Genomic DNA, 25,052 nt, shown 5'->3' on the forward strand with positions numbered 1-25,052 from the left:
GGACTAAGAGGAAACAGAATTTTTTTCCTTAAGCAGGTGCTTTGCAGAACTAATACTTATGTGTCTGTCTGTCAGAAGCTTACATTAGAAAGTCAGAGGGTTAGATATTAAATTCTATAGTTTGGTTTGCTTTTGTCATCCAGAAGATTCCAGGAAGCCCACGGGTGTGGTTGAGATAAGGCAAGATGGGTCCAACATGATACAATTCATTCAATAAATATATATTGAGTGATTCCTCAATTACAGTGGATCCCAGGTTGAAGATATCAAGATGGAAGGCCCTTCACTGTCTAGTGAGGGAGTCAGCTACTGGACACACAATTGCAATGCAACAAGGCATGTGCTGCAGGGGAAGCACGTGCAATGTAAGTGGAAGTGCAGAGTATCAGAAAGGCCACTGATTCTTTGCCATTTCTGATTTACTTGGCACAGAAGCATAAAATAACTCGTCAGAAAGTCTCCTTACGCATTAGATAATCTGTCTGGAAATGCGAAAAGAAAGGTGATGCTCTTTGGCCCCAAGGGCTCTTTATTTATGCTGTCATTGGAAAGAGAAGTGGGAACGACACTAGTAGCTACAGATTTTGGTTCCCTCCTGTATACCAGGCATCATGCAGACTTGTCATTCATCTTGCCAGGCAGGTATCACCACTGCTCATTTTACAGATGGCATTTCTGAGGCCCAGAGAGATTAAGATACTTGCACTATTATGTAGTAATCTATAGGCCAGGGAATCTGGTCTTTTTGACTCCAAAGAGTGGGCATGTTTCACTGCCACCCCTCCCTGCCTCCCGACACATAAGACAAAGGAAAGCATGCCCAGCAGACAGTGGTGGGACCTATGGCTTAATCAGACTGCTCAAGAGAAGCAGCAAAGTAAGGGGTCAAGTGGTTGGCCTCAGGAGTCAGTGCTTACCTCCTGGAAGTAATGTGAGAACAGACTCTCACCACTCATTCATCTATTCAACAACATTTATTAAGCAATGGCTAGGTGCCAGGCGCTGTTCTAGGTGCTAGTGATACAGCAGTGAACAAGATGGGGGAGGGGTGCAGTGGGAGAGTGGGGAGTAAATATGCCCCCAAGTTTTGTCACACATGAGAGGTAACAAAATAGATACCTTTTCATTCTTGATGTTGATAATTAGAGAAATGTATGCTAGAGATTTAGGGATGGGGAATCAACAAGACATTCCATTGTGGAATATACTTTCCAGAACTGGAGATCTATGTATAAGAAAAAGACTTTTAAGGACATGAACCAAACACATTCATAGTGGTAATCTTTGGGTGGCAGGGCTACACATGCTATTTATTCTCTTCTTCTTGCCTTTCTATATTTGTAAATTTTCTAAAATAAATGTGTACTACTTTTATAATCATAGAGAAACAAAATTTACTAAAATGTTAAAGAAGCTAAAGCTCCAAAGAACCAGAATCTTCCCCTCCTGGCATTTAGGCGGCAGCTGACAAGTCAGCCAGACAGAGCGATGCCTCGCTCCTCTAGTCACGCCGAGTGATATCTTATTTCAACACACTGCCTGATTATTTCAGAATTCACTCACAGGGGTAGCCACAGGAGGAAATATACACTCATCACTGAGATATTAGGGACTGAATCCTGAAGCTTAACTTTTCATTAGGGCATTGTGCCATTTTTCAATTAAGACAGGTTCATCTTTTTTTTTTTTTTTTTTTTAAAGTGCTGACGTGTAAAACCTCATTTCCTTCCTTAGCACACTGGCCTATGGATTTTATTTTTAATTGATTTCCATGTGCTCCTCAGAGTGGCAGAGAAACTGGGCTGGTGAACTGTGTTGCCACAGTGTTCCTGGTGCTGGAAAGGAAATGCAGCTCTGTGAGAACAATGCTTTGGAAAATCTGTAAAACCCAGTGGAACACACCTAATGCTTGTATGAAAGAGCAGGCATTACTCACAGCAGCTTTGACAGTGAGAACGGAGACTGAAAAGCCATCCAGCCCTTCAGCAATGAATGTGCTTAGATGAATCGGCCAGGTCTCATTTAGAAGTCAAGGGAAAATGGTCTAATAACGTTTTCATATAGTGGATGCATTGTATTATCTTTTTATTAAAAATGTTTTCTGTGATACTGGATAAAAGAACATTGCCATCACCCCTTCCCCCACTAAGGATAAATCTAGAAATGGAAATACCCTCACTCAGATTAACAGGGTCTGTGAGGGGCTTGGGGTTCTTAGCATAAGATTTTGTTTCCTGCTAGAAATATTGTTTCAGAAAAAGTAGAAGTGATAGAAGGACCACAGGAAACATCTGTGTGTACAAACAGGCCAGCTCACTAGGAATAAAAATGCATTATGCATCACGAAGGTCTAAATATTTTTATTAACACAGTTTGTTAACCAACATCTGAGAAATAGGGTTCTCTAAGAGTCCTCCATCAAATGCTTTCTTCAATATTTTACTTTATTCTTAGGAGAGAAGTAACTCTGAAATCTTATCTTAGATTTTAGCAATGAGTTTTCTATTAAAAGTTATTTCTTTTCCATCTCAGGCTGAGCAAAGCTCTGGGCCAAGGGGGTTAGAGAATTTGTTTCATAAAACTGACAGCTTGGCGAGCATTCAATCACTCGGCACTACACAGCGCAGGAGAACAAATAAGTCCTTTTCTGATGCCGCTCCAGACACATTACGATGTATGTTCCATAGCTTTATCCCCGCATTCGTCCTGTTTGCCTCCTGCAGCAACATGGAAAAGGGGCAGAAAGCACATTAAAAACTACGACAAAATTGAGGAGGAAGTGATATTAATCAATCATGCTCTCATTAGGAAGTTGAGGGAAAATGAGCATGTTGGATATGCTGCTTTAGTGGTGGTACCCTGTCTTCCTTTTGTTTTCCTGTCTTCAATGCTTCTGAACACGTTTTTGCAAGATTCAGCAGAAGCAGATAAGGCCAGTTTGGTGGCTGCCTTTGGCAGGGGTGGTGCCTAGGGCAGGCTACTGGCTCCCAGTCTGGGCATCGTTCTGGGCAGCAGAGACCAGCCTTCCCCAAACCCCGCACCAGCGGAAACGTCCTGTTTAACAGGCCTAAATCAGAGCAGCCAGGGAAAGGAAACCATTACAAAAATCTCTGCCCTCCCCCCTTAAAAAATCATAAGGACTTTTCTTTGGGGGGGGGTATTAATATACAAAGCTATGACTGAAAAATTCTTGTGTGAAGCACAACTAATCTATGCTATTGGAAGATAGGGGTTACTGTTGGTGAGGGCTAGTGAAGATGGTATGGGGAGGAGGGCTTCTGGGGTTGGTGTGGCCCGTCTCCATCAGGGTGCTGGTGACATGGGTGTGTTGTTTGTGAATTTTTTCAAGTTGTACACTTAATAATATGTGCACTTTTCTGTATGTATGTTAGGATTTTAGACAAAAATCTGAAAATAAAAATCTGTGATGGATAACTTTGAGGATTTCTCCCATCCATAGAGCTGGCTTTAAAAATCAAATATTACCAAGAAAAGAATAAAACATATCCACCCACTGCTTAAAACTTTTGACCTACTGAAAGTGTATGTGAAATAGAAAGCCTTTTTAAATGCTGATACTATTATTCAAGCTTTTATCCACCATGTCCTTTATGCTTGGGAAAGAATATACTACAGGCAATTTTGCTATAACTAATAGCCATTCCTCATGAGATGATCCAGACGGGCACAGAGAAAGGACAAAGCTCATTTCCACTCCCGGACTCTTGGTAGGAGTTGGAGGCTCTTTCCAAAGACCCAAGTTCCATTTGAGGTCTTTCTTGATCTTTTACTATCTGAGCCATATGGACAGAGGAATTTCATCATTACTTTTTTCAGATCTTCCTCTATTTTTCTCTTTCTCTTTTATTTCCCCACACTGAATTCCTCCTTATTCCTGCTGCTGCATGAGAACAGACTCTGATGCTTTTTCCTATCACTGGTATCACTGGTGTGAGATGAGTGTGTCATCTCTCCCTCCATTTCTCTGTGCATTTCTGAATGTACCTGAAGGTTAACACCAGGCCAGGCCTTCACAGGAAAAAATCCATTTAGTTAGATTGCTATTCCAGGGCTCCTCTGTCCTACCATTTACAACATGTTGCCTGCTTACTTACCGAGGTTTATTTTGCAAGAGAAATAGTTGGATGGGGTGGTAAAGGGAAGCTTTTGAAGATGAAAAAGTTGTCATTTGGTTTCAAAGAGTTATGAATAATGGAGGGCTAGGGTTGTTTTGCAAATTAGTATCTGAATGGCCTACTGCTACAAATGGTTCTGCATTTTGCTGCTCCTTTTAACGATGGTTTCAAGCATGTAGAAGAAATGCATTGTGCAAAGAAACTGGTTTGCTTACTGAAGGCCCAGTTTAAAATATCTCCATGTCTGGTTAAGGACTTGCAGGTCCCAGATGCCAGTATATCCAAAGAGTTTGTTCAATCACTTGAAATTCATCTGAAATGTCTGGGTGACTCCTTCAGATGAGTAGGACAGCGGAATGGAGTTCTCAGGTCCTTATTTTAAGAAAAGCATATCAATTGGACCCAGAGAAGCTATATGAAAGAGCTTGAGATATGGTCTTGCTTTTTCTACTCCCAAGCTCCCTTTCTGCTCTGCAGTAGCATCACTGTACTGAGTTCCCTGGCTGAACTGAGTCTCCACTGCTTTGGCCCTGACCAACTCAGCTGTCCATGTTGCAACACCTCCCCTGGCAGGTGGAGTGACCATCTCATCCCAGTTTGCCCAGTACTGCTCGGGTTTTAAAGCTGAAAGTCCCATGTCTCAGGAACCACTCCCCCAATCCCAGGCAAACCAGGACAGTTGGTCACCATACTGGAAGGCCACCAGCCAAACCCCTCTCCTCCAGCTGGGCCAAGTCAAGGCCTGAAGCAGCAGGATTACCCCATTCACTCTGCTGCTTACAAATTTGGAGCTATTTAAAGTATATGAATTTGGGAAATGTATTTAAAGCTGCTGACTGAAGGTACTCCTGGATGTTGACTATGTCTGGTTTTCTCCACCTCCACCCCCCATTTCTGGCACATTCATTGTTTTCATCATGGTCCCTTTAGAAATTGGGGCTCAGATGATTATATGGGCAGTGCCAACATTTTCTGACCACTGACCTAGTTCTAGGCTGCCCCAATCCTGGCTGCATAGGGACGGTGGGGTCCAGGTATCCAATCTCTCCCCCATCCTTAGTTCCCTGGCTCATAAAAGGGCCTAAACAACAGAAACCAGGGTGTTGTCATAATTTACTTTGTCAACCAGCCATTACTAAGTCCTATAGATTTAGTCTCTTCAATACTTCTGGAATCCAACCACTCGCCTCCCCATACATAGCCACTATACTACTTCAGTTCAAGTTCATTGATCTTCCTGGATTACTGCAGCAAAGCCTGTTTTGGTCTTTCTTCCTTCCTACCGCAGCTTATTCTCCGCTAGGGGAGAAAAACAAACACATAAAGTAGATAATGTCACTGGCCTCAGGATAAAGTTCAAGTTCTTTATCAAGGCTTAATTGCTGTTTCTAAACATTACTGTGGGCTTAAGTGAGAGCACGTATATTAAATTGCTGGCCAGGTGCTTCAGCTCCACTGTGAATTTAGAAAACTTGGAGTGCTTCACCTCGTCCACAGAACTGGTAAAAAGGGTGGGGCATTTGGCATTGACAAGTACAGAGAGAGGGGGCAAGTGACATATTTGAAGAAAGGGAATAATTGTCCCACACAGATGAGGAATGAAGAGCTTCGTGTCCAAAACAGGAATGAGGCCGTGAGTTCATGCCTTTGAAGACTTGCTTTTGGAAACAGACAAACTGAGGAAAAAGTGTGTGTTTGTACTTTTTTATTCAACATATTATGTTATCAGCATCTAAGTGCTACAGAGCACACTGCCAGGGGCCAAGAAGGGCTGGGTTGTTATAGATGGTGATCCAAATGAACTTTAGGAAGTGCTGCCTGGCTCAGGAGAATGAATGCTGGTGTGACAGCAAGCCACAAAAAGAAAATAAGAAGATATGACTCACGCTCTCAAAAAACAAAACAAAAAGAAACAGAGAAAACAAAAAGGCATAGGTTCAGTGACAGAAGCAGGTTTGTGCACACTTAGGAAAAAATGATTCCACATGACTCTTTCAGGGGGACTCAGCTTCCTTATCTGTCTGCCTTATCAGTTTCACTTTTTGTTCTTTCCTAGTTAACTTTTCTGCCACCATTTAATTGCAGAGAACAGCAGATCAGACAACAAATGGGCTTCTCGGTATGGGCTTGCCCTACATCACCAGGGTGGTCAGGTAATTCCTAGAGATCATGCCTCTTCCTTTACCCCTCTCAGCTTTCCATCCCCTCTCACTGTGCCCCAAATTAAAATGAAGTCATTCCAGAATAATTGCCAAGGGAGTGACCAAACCTAACTGTGGCCCAAATAAAAGTGGAACTGTCCAGGTCCCCAGAAGAGTAGCAGGAAAGTAGCTTCTCCCAACTGATGTGAGCCAGTGATCACTGCTCTCTGTGTACCAGGAGGTTACAGTTGATTCCCAGGCCAAACCACTTGAAGGTACACGAATCAGTCAGTAAACCCAGGTAGATTAACTTTTAACCAAAGGTCCTAGTACCATCTGCACCTGGGAATTCTTAGAAATGCCAATTCTTGGGCACCACTCCAGACCTGTGCTGGGGGTGCGTTCCAGGATCTGTAGTCTAACAAGCCCTCCAGGTGAAATTAATGCACATGAAAAGCTTGAGAACCACTCACTTACAGGCCTCTGTAAAAGGGAGGAGCTGTGTTGGGCTGGGAGGGAGGAAAAGAGATGCCAAGCTGGTGGGTATTACAGGAGAGGTACATATTAAGGCCAGGATCAGAGAGGCAGAGTGGCACAGGGAAACAGGCATGGTCTAGAGCTTTGTTGTCCAATACAGTAGCCACCAGTCACATGTGGCAATTTACATTTAAAATTAAACATAGAAAGACAAATATTGCATGATCTCACTTACATGTGGAATGTCTAAAAAGCCAAACTCATAGTAACAGAGAGTAGAATGGAGGTTACCAGAGGCTGGGATGTGAGGGGAAAGGGGAATTTTTTTTTAAAAAAGAAAGAAAACATAAAGTATATGGGTGGTTGCCAGGGACTGAGAGGAGGGGTCATGGTTACTGTTCAATGGGCACAGAGAGTTAGAGTGCAAGATGAAAAGAGTTCAGAGATGGATGTTGGTAACGGTTGCACAACAATGTGAATGTACTTAATACCACTTAACTGTACACGTAAAATGATTAAAAACAAATAAAAGTTTAAAGTCAGGACTCAGTCACACTAGTCACATTTCTAGTGCTCAACAGAGACTTATAGCTAGTGGCTATCATATTGGACAGCATAGAACATTTCTATCATTGCAGAAAGTTCTATTGACCTGGGCTGTGCAGAATCCCTGTTCCACCTATGAGCAATGTGACCTGGTGTAAGTAATTAACTCTGTCTTGAGCCTCTGATTTCTCCTTTATGAATTGAATCTCATAATACCTAACTATCTCATATGATTGTTATGGAGCTGAAAATAAAATAATAAATGTAAATTACTGGGTACAATTGTCCAGCCTATAGCAGGAGTTTGATAAACAATAGGCAACATTACTGCTATTATGATTTTATGAGCAGCCAATGGAGTCATTTCCTAATGAAATGGACATTCTACATCGACTAGGATGGACTCCTTCCACTAGATCTCAATTGCAATTTTCAGAGCTTATGTAGGTGACCTTATTTTCAACAGGAAAAGTTAGCAGTGCCATCCCAAAGGAACACCCATTTGCTGGCAGGCCAGAAAGTTGGCATCCTAATCCAGAGTCAGTAAGTAAGAGACTCACAGTAAGGCTACAATTCTTGAAGCCAGAGAACCTCATTTGGTGGTGGTGGGGATTTCTTTTTAACACCACTTATGTCATAATCCCTGGGATAGCCCACTACATTAGACTCAACGCTTCAGTGTTCTTCATCTAAAAAGATGCCCAAGAGATATTATAACCTTCTTGCAAACCTTCCCCCATATAAGAAAACAAATACAATTCAGCCCAGAGCAGTTGCACAACCCAGAGACATCTTCTCTTCTGAAAGTCAGTCATGAGGGGGAGAATGGGAAGAGGGTTTGTGTGTGTGGTGTTTTATTCTAACTGGGAAATAGGGAGTCACTGAGTGTTTTTTGAGCTAGGGTGACTGCTTTAGTGAGAGAAGTAACAGCTGGGGGAGCAAGGACAGGAATCAATGGAGCAGTGAGAAGATTGGAGCCAGACCCAGTGAGCCATGCTAAGGTCTATGCTCATGGTGGCAGTGGGCAGAACTGAGGAAAAGAGGAAGAGGGGTCTAGCCTATGCAAACTGTGAACAGAGTCGACATCAGGAGCCAGGATAAAGGTTCCAGGCTCCCAGCACTCAGGCTGTATGCTTAGACAGTATATCCAATTTTCCCCTTCAAAGTCCTCTGTTGAAGCAATTCCATTCTTCACATGGGCTTTGGACAAAGCCAGCTTTCTGTGGGTGATTGGTCAGAAGAGTCGGGTTAGGGACTTGCAGCAAGACCTCTCAGGTGGTTTTTCTGGCTTAGGAATTATAACAAAGGCTCCCAATCCTGATTCACTCAGGCCTCCTGGGTGAATTCCAGATTTTGTAATGTTCGAAATGAGTAACATTATTTAAAAAATGGAAGCTACAACAGGAGTTAGACAACTTCTGATTTTGTTAAAAAAAAAAAAAAAAGATGTTGAATTACAAATGCCATATACTATCTTAATTATTCATAAAAGAGACTTTGACACTAAGAAAATTAGGAAAGGCCATTTTAGAATGAAGGGCAGTTCTGTAAAATGGAAAAGGTTTAGCTAAAAAATAAGAAACTCACTATATAATCTTCCATTTCACTATGAATGGGTAGAAATTTTATCCCATGCAGGCAATGGTCTGCAAGCCTGGTCTGTAGGGACCAAAGGTTTATGTGACATTCTAAAATGGTTCACTATGTGGTTTAGGCTGTCAGAATCAGCCCTGATGATCCCTAATCCAACTGCCCAGCTCCTAAGAGCAAAAACAAAGCTGAGGTTTCTGGTGTGGGTGTGTCTCAACATGAAGAGGCAGGATGGAATTAGTCTTTACCAGCCTTCTTAAAATGCAAGTGATAAGCCACAAAGGACCCTAGAACAAATGGTCTCATATTGATATATTCACATTCGATAATTTCATATTTAGTCTAGTGGGTTAGCGATTTTTTTTCATAAAAGGAAATTGCAGCCAGAGCTAATTGCTCAATCTGAAATGTATCTGGACATTGTTTAGATGTTAGAAAGGAAATGGTGACATTGTAGAGTTTTAGCAAAGAGGAGGGCATTCTTTTTAAAACTGTAAATGTAAAATTAATAGAAAATGTGACCCCGTATAGTTTTCATGCTTTGACATATATGGTCGAAGAAAGAGCATCCCTATTTTGAGCTTTCCTTGACATTTTTCCTATTTCTAAAATGCTAAAGGAAATTCATCAGCACAGGTTCAATACATTCCCATCCATTGATTTGTTAGCCAATCAATGGCCACTGTAGTCTGAAAAAAATAACACCCATTTTCTATGAACCTTTCCAAGTGAGGCTGAATTCGGCTAAGCTTAATAAAGAGAAAAACAGCAAAGGACCATCTGGAAAACACTTCCGGAGTCGCAAAAGATAGTGGCAGCCTTTGCCCAACCTGCTATAAATAAGTGTCTCAGAAAAAAAAAAAAAAACACCCGATTTTTAAATCTGTTTCTACTTAATACAGCTGCAATAGAGTTTATTTAGCTTTTCCCTATAGCAGGAAGACTGTTTGCCTTTTTATGACAAGGGTCTAAATGTTTTTCACAGCCATTTCCATTGCCATTATTTTGAGGAACAACACACCACGCGGACCTGTCTGTTTCTGCAGCACACAGCAGTGGCCCCAGTGGCCTCTGCACCACAAAACTGGCCTCTAAAGCCCAGATTTATGATCCTGTTTCCTCTCCCAGTGTTGCAAACATCACCCAAATCCTGGCCTGCAAGGGGCTGGCAACTTAGAATGACCAAGTGTCACGTGCAGCAAATCAATTATTTATCTGCCTGGACCCAGCACACTGTGGATGTCTGCCAGCTCACTGCCTCTTCCTTCCCGATGACAAGGGTCAAATTACTCTTCGAGTGAGGCTAGTACTTGCCAATGAAGGCTTGGCAAACTCCTACACGCTCACCTTTCCATATTTCCTTACTGGCTAAGCTTGTAAAGGAATTCCTCACACATGACACTCCAAACTCTTTGAGACACTCTTTGGGAAAAAGCCTCATCTACCCTGGATGGCTGCAAAATGAAGTGGCCCTTAGTGATGTCTACACAGAGTATCTGCCCACACCCTTGAGCACCCCTAAACACCCATCCTGCTCCGATGACTGGCAGGGCAGGGTTGACCCCAGGACACTGTCCTGTGTAATGAGTGATCCACCTCTCTGTTCTCCCTCTGTCTCCCAAGTGCCCATCCCATTTCCATGCATGGGTGGGATAGGGTTCATCCTCATGACACCTTCCCTGTAAATGCATGCCCCTCCTTTCTAGCCTTTCAAGGGACCATGGAAAGATGATGGCTGAGGGTTTTTCCCAGTAGCAGCATTTCATCTGTTGCTGCCGACTTCAGGTATTACCAGGTTTGAGGTACCTGAGGAAGCCCTGCTGATATTCTCTTTCCCAAGGAGAATTGCTGCAAGGAAATGAATGTGTGTAAGAGGGACCAAAATTGGGAGAGGTGGTGGAGACCACCCGACTTTGAATTTCTAGTCATTTTGAAAACTGTTCCATTTAGTTGCCATTGACTTGCTTTCTCAACAGTACTGAAATGTGTGGTGGGTAGAGGGTTCCCATGTTCTGAAATGAGTCCATTCCAGTGTTATGAGCAGAGCTCTTCCAAGTACACTAAGAGGCTAAATTAATTGGCTCAGACTTAAGATGCTACAGGAGAAATGACAGTGGGGAGAAGGCGGGAGTAGAGGAAGATGCCTGGTGGCTCTGAAGGCACGCCTGGAATTAGGTGCATATGAAAAAGAAATTAGGTAGGAATAAACCTGTTCTCTTTATGAAAAACCAGAGAAGCCATTAGTTATTATAATGTGCCCTCCAATTACCTATGACTTATTCAATGCCTGCCTTAAAAACAAAAAACTCTGTGTTCATACAATCTTATAGACCCTTCCACCAACCTTAGAATTAAATCAGGCACACGACCCACTTCCAAATGTTAATTAATCACCCCTATGAATTGTATATATAAAAGTCAGAGGCAGAAATTGTATCTTTTATTATTTCAAATTGAATTTTTCGAAGACCACAACTTACTTATTAAATCTTGGTCTAGACCAGTGGTTCTCAACCAGGGGTGATTTTGTCCCAGAAGAAACATTTGTCAAGGTCTGGAGACATTTTTGATTGTCACAACTAAGGTGGGGGACAATGCTACTGGAATCCAGTGGGTACAGGCCAGGGATGCTGGTAAACATCCTACAATGAATGCACAGGACTACTGTGCAACAAAGAATTACCTTGCCCCAAATGTCAACAGGACCAAGGTGGAAAAAACATGCAAGTATGCTTGGCCTTTAGCATTCTTATCACAGGCAGTTATCAAAGGCAAAAGACCCCATTGTCTTTGACATCTCAGGTTGGCTTACATCTATGTCAACTAAGGACATATTTACTCCTTCCAGAATAAAGGAACTAGGGTGTCTCAATCTGAATCTAGGAACATTAAAGACCATGGTGAGGGTGAATAGGGTGAATTTTAAATGTATATTTCATCCATCTAAATGGATGGAAATTAATATCACATAAAATGAAATGATTATCTGGTTATGTTCCATACAAAACCAAAATCAATATACTGTATCTTACTTAACCTGCAATTAGAGTTAAAAAAAAAAAAAAACTAAAACAAGGAAATGCCAATCTTTCTCATTTCTTGCTAGCTGGGTACACATTTCTGAGCACAAGGCATTAAAACAAAAACCTTTATTTTTAAAGCAGATTTTTCCAGAGCATAAAAAGCTTCCTGAGCCATTTCATTTTATTTACTGTAGATTCAATCAGTCTTTAGTGAGCAAAACATGCAGCCCATTCTCTTGGTTATGCCTGCCTGGCTTTCCAAATGCCCTCAAAACTGGGATGATGAATCACATACCTTGGCCCCACTGTGCCAATTAATAGTAAGCAAAGAATTCCACAGAGCTAAGACAGGACTTTCTGGTGGGGGTGGGGGGGTGCGGTGTGTGTGTGTGTGTGTGTGTGTGTGTGTGTGTGTGTGTAGTCCTTCAGTGAATTTTTCAGATGTGCTTAAGAGCAGGTGTTGAGAGTCTCCAAAATTTCTTTAGTTGTAGAGCATTCTGTATGGCTCTGCAGTGCCCCCAGCATGGGGATGGGTTTTGGTCAGGAAAAATGTATGTACCTAGAGTTAACCTGGAGCTTCCAGGCTTAAACCATGTAGGAAAGAATGGCTAGCAGCTATGCCATTTCGACCCTTCCAGGACACTGTTCCTTTCTCTGAATTATACAGCCAAAGTGGCCATACACACAAAGGCAAAAAAAACAAAAACAAAACACCCAAATACACCCAGTCTTGGCTGCCAGCAAGGCCTGATTCTGCTGCTGAAAAAGAACAGTTGCTACAGTGCAGCTGGAGGAGCTTTTCCAGGGAACTGGTAATACCCTGGCTGTTAATGAATTATTTTTCGCCAGAACGTCGGATTCTTCCTGTGCTCCAGTAAACAGTCTGCGTCTGCCATGGGAAACAAAACCAGTTCCTTCCGAGGAGCTGAAGGAGGTCAGCCAAGGGTCCCCTGTGGGGGCAGCCCCCTTAGGAGCCAGAACCACAGGCGCCTGACCTATAAATCACCACAGCCCCAAGTTCATTCTTCCAGCTCTTTTCTGTCTACTTGGGCAATGCCCAGTGCCCAGGGAAGGGCCCAGGAAGATCACAATACCATTGCTACCCCACTTGAACTGTCCCTTGGTCAGGTTTCCTTATCTTTGCCACCACGATGCGTGAACTTGGGCTTCCTTGTATTTATTCTCTCTCTCTCTCTCACAGAAACTGTATTTATTTCCTTGCTCTTGTTTTCATTCAGCTGTCAGGAGATGACTATGTGTGTCCCCTTTTCTCCTTTCTCTTCTTTAAGATTGGCCCCAGCCCCAAATAACTCACTCTCAGTGTTAAGGCGTATACTTGGGACACTATTCTTCAAGCACAAATCCCTGGAAAGGATATCTAGATCAAGTGTCAAGGAAATCAGTCGCGCAGGCAGGAGACAACTCTCCCATGGACAAGGATAGGGGCCTGGGGGAAGGAAAAGGGCCACTTTGTAGGAGCCAGCCCTGCCTCCTACCCCTGCCTTGCTCTCCCATCTCCATTAAGTTTCAGGAGCCCACATTCCTAACTGAACTTGACCAAGGAAACATGCTCATGGGTAGGCTTGATGGGGTCCCCCCAACAATGGCACCTTAGCTACCAAAAATCTAAGTTGTCTGATGACAGGCTGTTGTGGCTACTGCGTCAGCCCCATGTCTCCCATCTGCCATGGAGATGGAGAGGGTTTATGTTCTCCCTCAAAACATCTGGAAGTGCTGTGAAGCTAAAGGCACAGTTTGGTAGTTAGTTTGCTCTAGAGCAGTGTTGTGTAGTAGAATTATACATGTAATTTTAAAGTTTCTAGCAGGCATATTGAAAAAATTAAAAGAAATAAGTGACATTAAATTTAATACTATGGCTTATTTAAACAATATATTCAAAGTATTATCATTTTACCATATAATCAATATAAACATGATTAATAAGCTATTCTGCATCACTTTTTTTGTACTAAATCATAGAAATCCCACACATATATTATCCTTATAGTTCATCCTACTTTGGACTAGTCACCGTTCAACTGCTCAATAGCCACATCTGACTAGTGGCTACTGTATAGGACAGTGCAGATATAGAACATTTCCATCACCATAGAAAGTTTAATTAGATAGTGCTGTGCTGACAGACCAAACCAGCTGTGGGAAGAAGAGTGACAGGTGAGAGCAGGGTGGACTATAGAATTATTCGAGCTAAGAATTACAGCAGAGCCCTGGCCAGTGTGCTTCAGTTGGCTAGGTGTTGTCCTGTGCACCGAAAGGTTGCTGGTTCGATTCCTGGTCAGGGCACATGCCTGAGCTGTTAGTTCAGTTCTTGGTAGGGGTACACAGGAGGCAGCTGGTGAATGTTTCACTCTCGCATCGATGTCTCTCTCTCTCTCCCTTCCTCTCTTTCTAAAAATCAATTTAAAGAAATCTTTAAAAAATTACAGCATAAATGGAAACTGCAAGGATTGTGATCAAGGACCATGATGTTCTAGGAGCCCCCAGTCCTACTTCTAAGTAGAGACTAAAATGGGCTTTAAAGGAAGGCCCAGCGCTCATGACTGCATAGTGAGTATGGTCATTTTTCAAGACATCTGGCATCTGCTGGTTAGGCCGCCTCCATCTTAGCTCTTCCGATCTGCTTAAGGTAGGGATGGGACAGAAGATTAACAAAGTCAAGCACGTTCTTTCAATAACAATTCTGGGTTTGCAATCTAATTTAGTGAAGCAGATACAGAAACATGATCAAATTATGTGCGTATGCCTGTGTCTAAGCGTGCATGTGTGTTTGTGTGTGTGTGTGTGTTCTTGGCTGGAGAGAGAAGGAGGGTCATGTGAGAAATACAGAAGTACTAACGCGGCCACCAAAATCACCTCATCAGTGGCCATCAGAACACACGAGAGAGGTAGAATCAAGGGGCTCATCAAAAATTGTGAGCCTCGGAGGAGGAAACACCTTGAGTTTGTAAAGAATGAGATGATGGGCATCTGGGCAGACAATCAGGTGGGAGACGTGATAATCAGAGGCGTTCTCCAAAGACAAGAGCTGCCAACTCTATAGCAAGGATGTCACCCTGATCCCTAAATCAAGCTTAATTCAGAATCCCACACAGGCTTTTGTGCAGGGGAGAGTGCAATTAGTCATCTCCCTCTCCCCTCTAGACCCTCATTTTCTGAGGTCTCCCTTAGATTCTGTTAACGGAGGCAGCAGAGTCAAAAACACCTCCTATACGGATTCAAATCCTTGCTCTCCCAACGACTCCAGAATTTCTATGGGGTTAAGGCTGCCATCTGGTTAGAAGGGGGCTAAGGGACTAGCTTTGACAATGCATCTGCATAGCAGGACTCCACCTCATTTTTTTTCAATTTTTAATTTATTTTTGTTACAGATGTTTCTCCTTTTTCCCCCTAGACACCCTCCCCCCCATCCCGTCTGCCTCATTTTTTTTTTTTCTTACCCGAGGACATTTTTCCATTTTTGTTCAGATAAAGTGGGAGGGAGGGAGAGAGAGAGAGACATCGCGTGAAAGGGACACGTCAAGTGGCTGCCTCCCGCACAACCCCAACCGGGGCCGGGGACAAACTGCAACCGAGGTACGTGCCCTTACAAGAACCGAACCCAGGTCTTTCTGGACCGAGGGCTGACGTTTTAATGGCTGAGCCAAACTGGCCAGGGCCCAGTCAACTCATTTTTAGAGTTTATTTATCTGAGACAGTTAAGAGTCAGAAATACCTACCCACCCTTTGATCCTACTATGGGCCTTGGGCTAGTTACTTAACGTGTCTCAGCCTCAGTTTCCTCATCCACAAGGTGGGAATACTATTGCCTGTCTCATGTGGACTACTCCAGGCAAGACAGCAGGAACTCAGAGTTCCCAACCAAACATTCGTAGCTCAAGATTTCTCCCTGCTATGTCCCCCTTGACAATGACTCAGAGCTCCCTCCCCAACACCATTCACTCTACCAGTTCCATCATTTAGTTACTCAACTCTCACTTATTAAGCAACAATTGGGTGTTGGGTATGCAAAACAAACAAAAACAAAAACAAAAACAAAACAAAACAAAACAAAAAACACAGTCTTTCCACCTTAATTAGTCAGGGACTATTTGGGGTCTATGAACTTGGCATATATGCCCTTGGTGGCTGGGCTGCATCACTGGCCTTTGGGAGAAATAAATAAGAGACTTGGGGGAGGGGTAGAGGGACATGTGGCCCCTTTAAATCATAATCACTAAAGCCTGGAATCAGACATGAGACTGGAAATTTCTCTGAACCACAGATTCCTTATCTGTAAAATAATGCCTCTGCCACATCATGGATTCCCACATGTGAAGTGTTTCACAGACAGGGCAACAACAAATGTCAATTCTTCCCCCAATTTATTTCCCTCTACTACCCTCCTCCCTCAAATCTAAGGTTAGGGAAGGAGCCAGAGAACAAAAACTTGGCATTTTCTGACTGGAGAGTCACAGCACACTGTATGTGAATATCTCCACATTCAGAATACCTCAGTTCTGGGTCCAATGGATTGAGGGAGGCCAGTTCTACCCAGTTTTCGAGTCACTGTAACTAGTGCTATATCTGTCTCCAGGTGCTATAGCACTCCCAACAACACCTGGTCACACACCTCCCATCCTTTTCTTTTCCTTTCTTTGCCTTTCAGAGGCCCTGTGTCAGAGGCTCTGTTTTCTGGCTGCAAGACTTTTTATTTTACAGTTCTTACCCAACTGCCCACCAACCAAGTTCTCATATTGGCAACTGGCATCACCTGGAAAGCTGTTTTCTCTTTTAATCCTGAGATAAGCTGTTTTCTCTTTTTCCTGGGCGGAGCCTCGCTGCTGGAGGTCTGGGGCTTCTTTGCATTATAAAGGACACCCTCCCATAGCTGATTGGTGCTGGTACCAAAGTAGCCAGTACCCTAAGTTCCAGTCTGACTTGGCTCAACAGTGCCCTGGCACCTTGTGAATGCCTCTAGTGGGCACCTGTCAGGATGAGATGCAAGTGCCCATTCAGAAGATATTGTGTCTGGGGGAGGAGAGGCAAGGTGGGTGTGGGTTTGGTGGTGGGCTTCTAAGGGGCAGAGAAATTGGGATGTCACCAGGCTTATGAATCTGTGCTTTCCAGTCCACCTCCAGGTTCTGAAGGTGGCACAGCTTACCATATTCCCCTTTGATAAGAAACGATAAGGACAAAACTGGGTGAGGACATAATGCTGCTCTAGTGAGTGGCTCCCATCCACTAGCCTCCCCACTGTCTTCCCCCCACACTGCCACCCCTCTATTGTAACAAAGGCACACCACTAGGCACTTTCAAAGTTATCATAAGTCTCTTGGTCAACCAACAAACGATTCTGATGACTCAAAAGGAGGGAGGCATCCAGAAAACGGTGGAAAAGATTCCCTGGGAAAAAAGCACAGCAAACCTTGCCCTATGCATGCAAGGCTAAAAATTGTTTTCTCCCTGCTGGCTCCTTTTCTCTCTGTTCTAAAGAGAAGCTTCCAAGAATCAGCTAAATAAAGGGATCACACCAGAGGATGAGAGGGAATGCTAAACCAACAAAAACAAAGACCCAAATGAACAGAGTGAGCCATGAGAATCCGCGGTTATCAAAACTTTGTTTGGTCGTATCTATTTATCATCGCTGCACACCCGGGCTCTGCGGAATATCATTCTGTTGATGTCACTTATCCTCAGCAAAATATTTACACATCCTTAAAAAACGCCAGATGAGGGGGGCCGACCCGCGAGCCGCCGCAAGCTGCCCCTCACGTCCGGTCGCCTAGTTCTGGGCAGACGGTGAGGTGAGGGCACGACGGAGGGTGGCTCCCGAGGGCACAGGTAGGAGCTATGGACAGTTCCTTGAATGCGGCCACCCCGCGCTGCGCCCTGCCCTGCCCACCTCTCCCTCACCTGACTCTGCAAGAAGCAGCCACATCCCCGATATGGTGTCAGCGCCTCCCCCTTCTCCCCCTGCCTTTCTCATTGATTAAGTTCTCAAACCATTGTTAAAGCCGGGTTGCTTTCCCCTGGAAAACTGGGTTGAATTCATTACGCTTCCCCGTGCCACAAAAGGAATATTCATAAAAGTTTGGCAGGCAGAAAAGGAGGCTGCCTGCGTGCCACCGGGTGGGTGACAATTCGCTCCTCCAAAGCCACCTTCTTCCTCCGTGCCCAGTCCCTCTCTCCATCCATCCGCTGTGCCCCAAACCTACTCCAGGGACTTCTGATAGGGAAACACAAAGCAGCAGCTGTTTGGCAACATTTCTACCCCTCGCCGGCAACTGTGGTGGGATGCCATTTCCCCACCCAGGCGGAGCTTATCCGGAACAATAGTCGGGCTTTAAACGGCAAACAAGCAAACACACAGAGCACAACCCCAACCCCGAAAAAGCCAACGCGGCGAGAAGCAATAACTCTCTGCGCAGCAAAAGGCACCGCGAAAACGCACGCAAAAATGCAGCGAGAACGCTGCTCGGTGCCTAACATGGCAGAAAGCCCGAGCCAGTGCCGGCCACCCCGAATCTGAGCATTGGGGAGGGGGGGGTAGAGGGCTCCCGGCGCGCCGACACACACTCACCCGGCTCCGAAAGGATGCGGGGCTGGCCAAGCGTCACAAAGGCGAGCCCAGCGCGATCTGGCAAAACCCAACTTTCCACCCAGCTCGCCAGGGCCGCCAGATACGTCAACAGAATCCATCTTTCGAAGGGCCTGGAAGGCGCCGGGTTTTCCCGGCCAGGGCACAGTGGCAGAGCCAGAAGCGGCCCCGTGCGGTGCCCAGGCGCGGAGTCCGCCGCGCGCCACCCTCTGCGCCCGGTGCCAGCGCCGGTGGCGGACCGAAACCCACTTCGGGGCCCCCGCCCCACTGGCCGGCGCCGCCTCCCGGGCCGTCCCCGGCCCCGCTGGCAAGTGCGCGGCGCCAGGAGCGGGAGTGGGAGCGGGAGCGGGGCCCGGAGACGCCGCACCGGTAGCGGCCTCTGCCTGCGTCCCCGCCCCGCCCGGTCCTTCCCGCTGGCCCGGGCTTCAGGGCGCCGTCCTGCCCCCGCGAGCAGGCCCCTCCCCAGGCGCCGGGCCCCGCCAGGCGCTCCCAGTCCGGCGCGCCCCCTGCGTTCCGTGGCAGGTCCGCACGGGGAGGGTGTGGGGGGCGGGGGTCGGGGGGCGGGGGGGACCCGGCCCGCACGGGGGCGCCGCGGCCACTACCTCTCAATCGCAGCCGCCGCCTCCAGGAAGCCGCGGGGTGGTCCCGGGTATGGGAATTCTCCGGTCTGGCCTCGCCGCTGGCCTCCTGAAGGGAGTGCGTAGCGGTGGGAGCTGCCGTCGCCGCTGTCACCGAGCTGCTGTCGCTGCCGCCGCCGGTTGTGCGTGAGCGTGTGTGCGCCTCTGTCCGGGCGAGTGTGTGACTGCGTGCGGCGCCCAGGCTTTACTATATACACCAAGGGGTGGGAGGAGGCGGGGAAGGGGAGGGCTTGGGGGAGGTGGCGGAGGAGGGGGAGCAGGAGGGGGGCGAAAGGGTACCCGAAGAGGCGGTAGAGGAGGCAGAGGAGGGACAGGTGATCTCGCCCACGGGGAGGGCATGGTTGTGGGTGGCGCGGGCTGGCAGCAGGAACGGGCACGCGGGACCCGGGGTGGGGGTGGGACGCCAGGGAGAGCTGGCGGAGTGGGGACCCTGCCGCCTCCTGGCAGGCTAGGGACCATTCCAGACCCCAGGATGGAGAGGAAAGGGAACAGCCTAGGAGGGAGGAAGTGGCTGACTGATGAAGGTGGGAGAAGTGGGAAGGGCCTAAAAAGATCACCGTCTAAAATGCCAATTGTGATACATGTCGAAGATCCTTCTCACAAGGTGTGAGATTATTAAAGACAAAATTAGTCCACGGACATAATTTCATTTTCACATAATTGCTTGAGAAGTGAATCATTTATTAATCTAACATTTATTAAGCACCTAGTATTTGCCAGACACTGGGCTAAGAACTGAACTTACAGAGATGATGAATATATTAACCAGTATATCAATAATAGGTATCAGCAGTACTATTGATCATTTTAAAACAAAATTAAAAACCCAAATACTATAAATGTTTTAACAATGAAAAGGAAGCAACTACATTGGTTTAATTAATCCCTAAAGATGTAAAGTTTTTTTTTTCTGCTCATCAAAACAGGATGAAGATATTTGAGAGACAATGACAGAGCAGAGATGACTTTAATCAGAGCAGAGAGCAGTCTGAATGTAGCTGTCCTTTGCGTGTCCAAGCCTCCTCCTGTCCCAACACTGTGAGTAGTAACCATGACTTAACCTCTTGTGGAATTTGGGGTGGCCAAACAGAAATACACAGAGAACAGCCTGGAAAGTTTATAATTAGTATGGGAACCTGAACTTGTGTTTAAAAGGTTCTGTTCTAGCTTTGTGTTATGATTATAATGTGGTAGAAAGCAGGACCACACTATGACTTGTGTGGACACTTTGCCTTCGTGGACCCCTTCCTCCATAAAAAAAATAGTAAAAATTACATTTTTTTTTCAATTGCATTGGTGTAAAGATGAATATATTAAAATTATATATTAAAACATTTTCTTTAACCTAAAAGATCACTTTTTCTTCTGATTTTAAATGAAATTAAAACATTTCCAGTGGCCCCTAAAAGCATTGTGGTCCTCAGGTACTGTGCCTACTGCCCCTAACAGAGAAGTCAGCCCTGGTGGTACCATTTCTTAATACTGGATTTCCTCTTTTGAAAATAAAGAGTTAAATTAAAAAGTGCCCAATCAATATAAGGGCAGAAAGATACACAGTGCAAGTTTAAGAATTGATAATAATGAATATCAACAGAAAGGACTAGTTCCTACTTGTTTCAATCAAGCTCTCAGGTTTTAAATGAGCTGAGTAACTAATGATATTTGTCTGTGAATGTGTCTTTAACCACTTCAGTAACCAAAGATTTCCTCTCATAACTGTTCTGATCAGGTATGTGAGGGCTCTGTTACCAGGACATAGCCTGAATACAACTAAAGACACAGCTGGGCAATTATAATAGGGTAAGTTCATGGATGAAAGATCCATAAAGGTTTTGTGTGTGTTGAGGGGGCATGTGTGTTTAAGGTAGGGATTGATATCCTGAAAGGCAATTACTAGTTTATTTCTTTTGTTGGCCTCATCAAAACCCTGGGTTAATGTTTGAACCTCACTGGCAGTTGTGATTCATATTTGTTACCCTTTGAAGTGTTTATGTTTTCAGGAAAGACTATATTGATTCAGATTAATACATAATAAACAGACATCATGGCCCCCATTCCTGAAGAAATGTACAATGGCACCCCTCTGTATTTTCATCATGGCTGCCCTTGCAGAGAGAAGAGAAGAGGAGGAATCTAGAAAAAGAGGGTCTGGATTGGGGTGGAGGAGATATTTGGGTACAGAAATAAGACATTAATATGGAAGAATTGTGTTCATACAGTTAAAGGGATGGCTAAGAAAATGGAGGTAAGAAAGGTCATGCCCAACAAAAGGAAACAACCAACCAAAGAAACAAACAAAAAAACCTTCCAGAGTTGCTCAGGGTGATTTTTCAGATCATTAATTCTAATATTTGGTAATTTTAAATAAGTACTGAAGAAATTTCCTATCTCAGATCTGATTCTTTTATCTCTATCCTGCTTTTCTAATATAGCATCTCCTCATAATCTAGTTTTCACATACTTGCCAGATGGGCGATTCACTCATTTATCCAATAACCATCCTTTAAGCACCTGCTGTATGGCAGTCACTGAGCTAAGGACTGTGGGTAGAGAGATGGTTAATGGAGGGTTGCTGACCCCAAGGAGCTCACAGGCTAGTAAATAAAGTGTTAATAATACCATGTGACACGATGTGGTACACGAGGAGTTATAAAATGGGCCAGGTGAACACCAAAGGAGGAACTATCCTTGTGCTGGGAAGGGGTAGGGAATGGAATGGGGCAGGACAGAAGAACAGATTGCACAGAGAGGGTGACAGGAGATGAGCATTGAGAGATGAACAGGAGTTTTTCAAAATAAGGGAAAGGCTTTATAAGTGAAGGGAATAGCAGGCACCAAAGCTTGGATACAGAGGAGGCTGTAAATATTTTGTGAGGCTGGAGCAGAGTCTGTGAAGAATAGTGGCGGAGGTGAGGCAGGGGCAGGCAGAAGAAGGTAGGGGTCATTTAAGGTTCCCTGGTCTGTCCTATAAAGGAACTTTTTGTAGTTAATGGAGAGCCATTGAAGGACTTGAAGCAAGGGAATGAGTGACCAGGAAAGATTTGGGTTGAAGAATGATCACATCTGATGATGGGTGTGAAGTAGCTGTGATTAGAGAGAAGTGAGATTGGCAGCATGGAGACCAGGTGAGAGAGACTGTGGCAATGATCAGAGTTTGAGTCAGGGTAGTGCCAGCAGAGATGAAGGGCTAGAACTTGAGTCGAGTGGTATTCAGGGCATAGAATAAGGTGATGAGGTGGGTGGGGGTGTGGCCCCTGATATATAGGTCCCTGAGAAGAGAATCAGATTTGTAATTGGAAATGATAAATACCATAGATTTCCCCAGAAGCAGATCCTGAGACAAGGATTCTAATTCAAAAAGTTGATTTGAAAGGTGAAGGAAATACTGGCAGGGGTGTGGGGAAGGGAAACAGAGGGATGACGGCCAATAGCGGCGGGTATGTAATCAAGTCCAATTACTACCATGGGCAAAGTGGAGCTTAATCCTGCACTTGGACGTGAAAACACCCACTTTAGAATTGTCCCATTCAGAGGGTGATGATTTTCTGGCAATTTCAACCTGCCACCCACCATTGGCAGAGAGTCCTTGTTAGGTATAGAGAAAGGATACTGGCTGGCAGCTTGGATGTCTGTGCAGCATATTGAAATAGTAGCATCCAAGGGATATGGGTGGAGCACCATCAGTGTCTGCTCCAGGGAGTTCTGGTTAGAACATCTTGAGTTGGAAGTATCTGTTCGGTAGCCCCAGAGAGAAGTCCAGAAGGCATTTGCAAGAAATGTCTGGAGTTCAAAATCTAAGCTGGAGACCTAGATTTGGGAGCTGTTGGGCCCTGAGTGTTGGTTTAACCAGTGAGTATTGATGAGCTCTGCAGAAGACACAGTAACTTAAGTTGATGTCTGATCCCATCACCCTTGATCATGCCAACATGATCTGATCCGATCTGCATGAACTTCATTGTGAATTTCTCTAGGAGTTCTTGGAAGCCCTGAAGTTGTAATACCAGTTTAATGTTCATGGGTGTGAATGTGTCTACGGAAAAGGGTTCATTGCTTTCATGAGATTCTTAAGGGGTCTATATTTCACTGAAGTTGAATAACGTATTTAAAATGGAAACACTTTTTCTTTTTTGCATTTACCTTCAGACAGAGCAGGAGGGAGAGAGGAAGGAAGAGAGAGAGAGAGAGAAACATCGATGTGAGAGAGACACATCGCATGGTTGCCACCCACACAACCCCAACTGGGGCCGGGACAAACTGCAACCGAGGTATGTACCCTTAGTGGGAACCAAACCCGGGACTCTCCAGTCCACGGGCTGATGCTCTAACTGCTGAGCCAAACTGACCAGGGCAAAATGGAAACTCTTTTTAAAAAAATTTAGTGGTCAATCATATGTTCTAGATGATTGAGTGACTAAATGCAGGTGGGCATTTAAACATATAATCACAATGAAAAGGAATTAATATTAGAAAAAGTGCAAAGGGTAATGAAGACACAGAGAATTGAAATCAAACCTAGGCTCAGGGAAAGAGGATGGAAAACATTCAGAGAAACAGTCCAGCAAGAATAACATTTTTAGCTAAGGAATATTCAGAGCCCATGGGATAAGGGAAAGGTTTAAACTATTTTGATAGGACAGAGACTTCTAATATTGTTGGCATGGGAACTTCAGTATTCTTTATTTAGAGATTTCATATGAACTGTACTATGCCTGATTTTATCCAAAGGGCATAATAGAATTCATATGAAATCATTGCTAATTTTAGCAAGACTGAATCAAAGGATATACGAGTTGGTCCTTCTGTTAGGCAATCAACAAACATATCCCAGGCAGCTATAACTTTGCAGTAGTAAGCTACATGCTAGAACATGGGTAATAAAGTACTGGCCCTGTCCTACACAGTTCTCTTAAAGTCCAATTGTAGCTCCGTCTAGTCTCACAATCAGGAGAGTATTTGATTTCACAGGATTGTGAAAAATTGTCAAGAGTCAGAAACAGGCTCATTATAAAGGGCTCTGCCTGTGGCTGCTCCTTTCTGCATTCCCCATTCCTCTTTCCTAACAGAACCACAATGTTGTTCAGGTATCCATCCCTTTCCTACAAAAAAAACAAAAACAAACAAACAAACCTTAAAATTTAATCCTAGCTTTAGGGTAGGATCTATTTGATCTGAAGCAGATGGCATCCCTTCTGCTATAATTTGGTTCAAATAGACAAGGGGAGAGATTTGTTGGGGGCATTATTGGTAATTTCTTACCCTTTCAGGAGAGCCACACTCCCTCTCCCATTGAACCTGAAGATAATGAAACTGCATTTAGAACTGGGAGTAAAAGTACAATGCAGGTATCCATATATTTGATTATCTAAACTGGGACACTACTGAGGATAAAAGGGGTTACCATTACTAATTATATAAGGGGCTAAAGCATAAACTAGGTCTTCAAAGCAGTCAGGATCGGTGATAAATATGATGCTAGGAGACAGGCCTAGAAGGGACATGATGCTCTCAAGGCAGCACAACAAAAATAGACAAAGAACCTGGAACTCTGATGATCCTATTGAACTGCTAGAACAAGTAACCACTTCTGAAGCCACCTGCACTTGCACTTCCTGCTGCATAAACTATTAACTGCTTTCTAGGTTAAGTTTCTTTGAGCCAGGCCTCTACTGCTTGCAATTAAAAACATCCTAAGACATACATGCAGTTGCAGGATTGCTTTTGTTTTGTTTTGTTTTAGTCTCAGATGGGGTGAGGGCCTTCCGGAGTCAACAGATCTAACAAAACCAAGTGGAGGGAGAAAGTAAGTCAGGAATCGATATTTAAATATGACTTTAAGACAAGCGAAGGAAATCATCTAAACTAGCATGTGGTTGCATTGAATCTGGAAGGCCACTGTGCACTTG

The 25,052-nt window shown here is 44.5% G+C and overlaps 1 protein-coding gene across 3 annotated transcripts in view; it reads right to left on the reverse strand.

Moving 5' to 3' along the window:
- Positions 1-19,312, reverse strand: part of RAI2 (retinoic acid induced 2) — a 63,338-nt gene extending 44,026 nt beyond the window's left edge. For 2 of the 3 annotated variants that reach the window (XM_036271229.1, XM_036271227.1), the window contains exon 1: positions 19,114-19,312. The gene's annotated coding sequence lies outside the window, so the exon portion shown is untranslated. Of the gene's footprint in view, positions 1-18,493; positions 18,902-19,113 lie in introns of those variants that run through there. The other variant, XM_036271228.1, reaches the window with a different exon arrangement.
- Between the last annotated feature and the right edge of the window lie 5,740 nt (positions 19,313-25,052).

This window comes from Molossus molossus, unplaced genomic scaffold (assembly GCF_014108415.1).
Source record: "Molossus molossus isolate mMolMol1 unplaced genomic scaffold, mMolMol1.p scaffold_m16_p_2, whole genome shotgun sequence".
Classification (NCBI taxonomy): Eukaryota; Metazoa; Chordata; class Mammalia; order Chiroptera; family Molossidae; genus Molossus; species Molossus molossus.